Source organism: Bombina bombina, chromosome 9 (genome assembly GCF_027579735.1).
Source record: "Bombina bombina isolate aBomBom1 chromosome 9, aBomBom1.pri, whole genome shotgun sequence".
Classification (NCBI taxonomy): Eukaryota; Metazoa; Chordata; class Amphibia; order Anura; family Bombinatoridae; genus Bombina; species Bombina bombina.
In genome coordinates, this window is record NC_069507.1 from 243,803,891 (window position 1) to 243,809,890 (window position 6,000).

Here is a 6,000-nt window from a genome sequence, read left to right on the forward strand (position 1 = left end):
AAAGATTTAGCATCAAATCTAGCCCCCCCCCCCCCCTAACTTTTGAGTAATACATAAATTGTAGTACAATCTAATGTACTATGACTATATAGGAATATATTAACCTTTAAAAACATGAGAGGGATGATTATCATTTGATTCTCGCTCCAGCACAGCATCAACAAACCATCTTCATATTACCAAGGCTGTGGTTGCTAAAATGATCTAGAAATAGGTTTTTAGTTTGTCTGTAATTCAAGGATTTATGGGAACCAACATGATTCCAATGCATTTCACAGCTTGCACTGATTTTACGCGCACTGTTAATCCAGGTGTTTATCCATTAAAAGAACCAGAACAGATAAAAACAAGACTTGGTGTGATCTGCAAAGTACATTTTTATTAAACTTGCAATTGTATTGAAAAACAGAACTAATAGGGGGTGGACAGGAAGGGGTGGTGCTTGTAGGGTTAGGTTTGGGCTCCATCCTATTGAACCACCACTCCTAAATGGGGAAACAAGGAATCTGTATTTGTAATGTGGTATAAAGCAACAAAGAAGTACAGTAACATTATTTGGTTAGAGGGTTGTAATACTGCACCCACACACTGAAAGTGACGAGGAGTGCATTGTTAATATATTAACTTATTCAAAATGTGAAAGGAATTAGAACTGGACATACCATTCCTTGATAGTATGTAGGAATAATCAAGATGTTACTCCTCTATTTTCTTCTGTGTTCCCACAGCTTTTATCCCATTATATATTATTTTTGTTCTTATTATTGATAACCTACCACCAGATTCTGTAGCTTCTTTCTTCTCTTCCTTTCACACTCTCTCTGTGTCACTTCCTCTTCACCCTTTGCTACTTGCTAATATGATTGTTTACAATATTTCTCTTTCTTGGAAACACCAGTGGAATTACTTTTTACTGTCACACATTTTAAATTCATATCTGTGACTACCGAAAGTTCCCCGTAATAAAATATAATACAATTGTACATAAGCAAAAATGACACACTGAGACGGTGGAGTCTATTCATAATGAGGTGAATTTAAACATTTCAATCCTTGCCATTAAAGGAATATTATACCCAAAAATTGTCTTTTAGTATTCAGACAAAGCAAACAATTAATAATAATAATAAAAAAAAAAGATTCCAAACACCACTATTTTCCAAGTAGTATATGGTTCCCCTATTTGTTGAGAGTCCCCTCTGAGATGACTTGGAGACCAATTACCATAACTTGATTTCTCTATAGGAAGTCACTGTTATCACTGTAGTTGAGACGGTTTAATATGTTGTCATGGAGCCTCCCGGCTCTATATTGTTTCACTCCCCATTTCCCCCCCCCCCCCCCCGTGGCCCTCATTTGCACCATACGATTGGTCACTGTGTGGTATATGCTCTAAAGTTACGCTCTGTACTCTCTCCCCCCCCCCCCCTATTTATATTGTTCATTTTGATGAGCTCAAGGAATCAATTTACCCTTGGTAGGTACACTGACTCCTTGTTAAGCGGTGTATAGTGCCGCTAGTTTTATCTTATACAGTATAGACTTGGTTTAATATAAGTTTCTATTTATAACCTGTGCTGCCTTTAATACCTGTGTTATCCAGATACCTGGCCTATCTCTGCCCTTACTGGGAATATCCACCCATTGGACATCTCAAGTATTGACTACACGTGGTCGCCTTCAGGTAGGCGGAGAGAGATCTCATTCTTTCCTCATACTTTTCTCTACCTTACTGCTCCTTATTCCACTTCTCCCCGCTCCGCACCTTAACCTTTTCCCCACCCTCCTCACCATGGAATCAGCTCCGACTACCCTAACTTCTGGTTCAATAAATTGTAAAGGCCTTAACTCCCATAACAAACGCAGCCTCCTGAATAACTTTATGCACGCTAATAGAATCAAAGTTATCTTTGCGCAAGAGACCCATTGGATTTCTACCTCACCTCAATTTTTAAATCCTCCCTTTATACTCACATCGTTTCGGCATCATACTCGGACAAGTCGAGAGGTGTGGCCATTTTCATTCACAAAAAGGTTAGTTTTGAAAACATCTTTCTAGAAACAGACCCGGAAGGTAGGTTCCTTGTCTTAATTTGTAAAATAGACGGACAACTCTTCACACTTGGTAATATGTATGCCCCGAATCACAGCCAACCTAGCTTCCTGAAATCCTTGCTACGGAGTATTGACAAACTTAATAAGATCCGGGAGACTGCGATTAAACCCTGCTCCTGGTCAGATCATGACACTCTAATACTTTCCCTAGACTCTACCTTGAGTACGTCAGCCCGCCCGAGTTGGAGACGGTCAGACCGTCTCTGGTCTGACCCGGAATTTATATCCCTAATCCAAAACTCTATCCAAGAATATTTGACTTTTAATTCTGACTCTCCTACATCTCAGCAGACTATTTGGGAACCCTAAAAGCTTATATTAGAGGAGTTTGCATCCATAAGCAGGCCTGCATCACAAAAGAGAAGGGCTCCCCAATGGGCCTTCTTGCGGCTAAACTGCGAACTAAGGAAACGCTAAATAAAGCTAATCCCACCCCTGAGATTTCCCTAGAGATAGAAACCCTCTGTAACCAGCTTAACCAGAACTCTCTTAGCGTGTAAACTTCGAGGTAGGTGCTTGAGTTCCCATATCATGTCTATAAACTGGAGAGGTCACTAGGTCACCTCGCCTAAAGATATTGGTGAAGCTTTCTCGTCCTATTACTCTGAACTATACAACCTCCATAAAAAGGAACCTGGAAACCCCCTTTTTTGAACCAAAATAAAAAGTTTTCTGGTAAAGCTGGACCTCCCAGCCTTAACTGAGGATAAGGTGAGTTTGCTTATGGCTCCCCTGTCCGTGACAGAGTTAAAGGGAGCTATCGACCAGCTTAAAAATGGTAAAGCCCCTGGACCAGATGGTTTCCCGGCCATGTTTTACAAAACTTTCCGAACCATCCTCACACCACTCCTTCTTAAAATGTTCTCAGAAGCTAGAGACAGCGGAGCTTTTAGAAAAGAGTTACTAGAGGCCACAATACTGACCGTACCCAAGCCAAATAAAGACCCTTCCCAGTATGGCAGCTACCGCCCTATTTCACTCATAAATATAGATGTGAAACTGTATTCCAAAATATGGGCCAATCGGTTGCGTCTTCTTACCCCTGATCTACTTAACCTGGATCAAGTGGGATTTAAGGGGGCAGAGAAGGCCCAGACAATACTAGAAAGATTCTGAACATCTTCTCAGAGGCTAATAGGCAGAAGGTACCCATGCTGGCCCTGTCTCTTGATGCAGAGAAAGCTTTTGACAGGGTCAGGTGGGAGTATCTTTGGGAGGTCTTTTTACAGTTTGGGTTCCCTAATGAAATTATCAAAGCCATCCAAGCCCTGTACAGCTCTCCATATGTTAAAGTTAAGGGGTTAGGTTTCTGCTCTCCGGTTTTCCCCATATCCAATGGGACTAGACAAGGCTGCCCATTGTCCCCTATCATTTTTGCATTGGCAATTGAACCTCTGGCTCAGGCCATCAGACAATCGCCCCTAATTCAAGGTGTTCGCCTAAGTAGCTCCGGCGCAATTCAGGGAAGAGGAGGGGGAGAAAAAAATAGCACTATTCGCGGATGATATTACCCTTTTTTTGACGTACCCATTGGGCTCACTTCCTGCCCTATTCGATCTTATTACTCAATTTGGCTCTTTGAGCTATTATAAGATTAACTTCTCCAAAACATAAGCATTACCTATACATATTCCGCAATTTGAACTAGAAACCCTTTGCAAGGCTTACCCATTTACCTGGGCGTCTGAGACTCTCACCCATCTAGGAGTCCAATTGGGACCAGACTTAAACATAGTAAAAGATAAGATCTACAATAAACTACGGGAGATCAGGAGTTCATTAAATTCCTGGAACTTTCGCGAGGTCTCCTGGCTGGGAAGAATTGCATCCGTCAAGATGTCAATCCTCCTAAAGATTCTTTATTACTTTAGATGCTTACCAATAAACCTACCCAAGGAGTGCCTAGAGAAATTTAATGCCCTAAACATGAAATATGTGTGGCAGGGGAAAAAACTACGCCTAGATTACGAGTTTTTGACGGTAAGGCTGTGCGGTGCTAACAAGCCTTTTTTTCTTACCGCTCACTTAAGCCAACGCTGGTATTATAAGTTTTCTTCAAGCCGGCGTTAGCCTCAGAAAAGTGAGCGTTGAGCAAAATTTAGCTCCACATTTCACTGTACACCAGCGTTGCTTACGGTAAGCTGGCAAAACGTGCTTGTGCGCGATTTCCCCATAGGAAACAGTGGGGCTGAGCTGGCTGAAAAATAACAGAGCCCCATTGTTTCCAATGGGGAAATGAATGTTATGTCTGCACCTAACACTCTAACATGAACCCCCGAGTCTAAACACCCCTAATCTTACACTTATTAACCCCTAATCTGCCACCCCCGCTATCGCTGACACCTACATTATATTATTAACCCCTAATCTGCCGCTTCGGACACCCCCACCTACATTATACTTATGAAGATAGAAGATGCCGCCTGGATGAAGCCTTCTGCCGGTCTGGATGTCCTCTTCTGGCTGGATAGGATGAAGACTTCGGACCCTCTGGAGGACCACTTGTGCCCGGCTGGGTGAAGACGTCTCAAGGTAGGGTGATCTTCAAGGGGGTAGTGTTAGGTTTTTTTTAAGGGGGGATTGGGTGGGTTTTAGAGTAGGGTTGGGTGTGTGGGTGGTGAGTTTTAATGTTGGGGGGGTATTGTATTTTTTTTTACAGGTGAAAGAGCGGATTACTTTGGGGCAATGCCCTGCAAAAGGCCCTTTTAAGGGCTATTTATAATTTAGTATAGGGTAGGGAATTTTATTATTTTAGGGGGCTTTTTTATTTTATCAGGGGGATTAGATTAGGTGTAATTAGTTTAAAAAATTGTAATTCTTTTTATTTTCTGTAATTTAGTGTTTGTTTTTTTCATAAATTTAGTTTATTTAATTTAATTGTAATTAATTTTAGGTAGTTTAGGTAATTAGTTTAATTATAGTGTAGTGTTAGGTGTAATTGTAACTTAGGTTAGGGTTTATTTTACAGGTAAATTTGAATTTATTTTAACTATGAAGTTAATAACTATTTAATAACTATTATACCTAGTTTAAATAAATACAAAGTTGCCTGTAAAATAAATATAAATTCTAAAATAGCTACAATGTAACTATTAGTTATATTGTAGCTAGGTTAGGGTTTATTTTACAGGTAAGTATGTAGTTTTAAATAGGAATAATTTATTTAATTGTAGTAAATTTATTTAGATGTATTTAAATTATATTTAAGTTAGGGGGTGTTAGGGTTAGGTTTAGGGGTTAATAAATGTATTATAGTGGCGGCGACAGATTATGGATTAATAAATTTAATATAGTTGCGGCGACGTTGGGGGGGCAAATTAGGGGTTAATAAATATAATGTAGGTGTCGGCGATGTTGGGGGCAGTAGATTAGGGGTTCATAAGTATAATGTAGGTGGCCGCGGTGGCCGGAGCGGCAGATTAGGGGTTAATAATATAATGTAGGTGTCAGCGATAGCGGGGGCGGCAGATTAGGGGTTAATAAGCATAAGATTAGGGGTGTTTAGACTCGTGGTTCATGTTAGAGTGTTAGGTGCAGACATAACATTCATTTCCCCATAGGAAACAATGGGGCTCCGTTTTTTTTTCAGCCAGCTCAGCCCCACTGTTTCCTATGGGGAAATCACGCACAAGCACTTTTGCCAGCTTACTGCTACCGTAAGCAATGCTGGTGTACAGTGAGATGTGGAGCTAAATTTTGCTCAACGCTCACTTTTCTGAGGCTAACGCCGGCTTGAAGAAAACTTATAATACCAGCATTGGCTTAAGTTAGCGGTAAGGAAAAAAAAAAAGGCTTGTTAGCACCGCACAGCCTTACCGACAAAAACTCGTAATCTAGGCATAGTTTTTTTCCCCTGCCACACATATTTCATGATTAGGGCTTTAA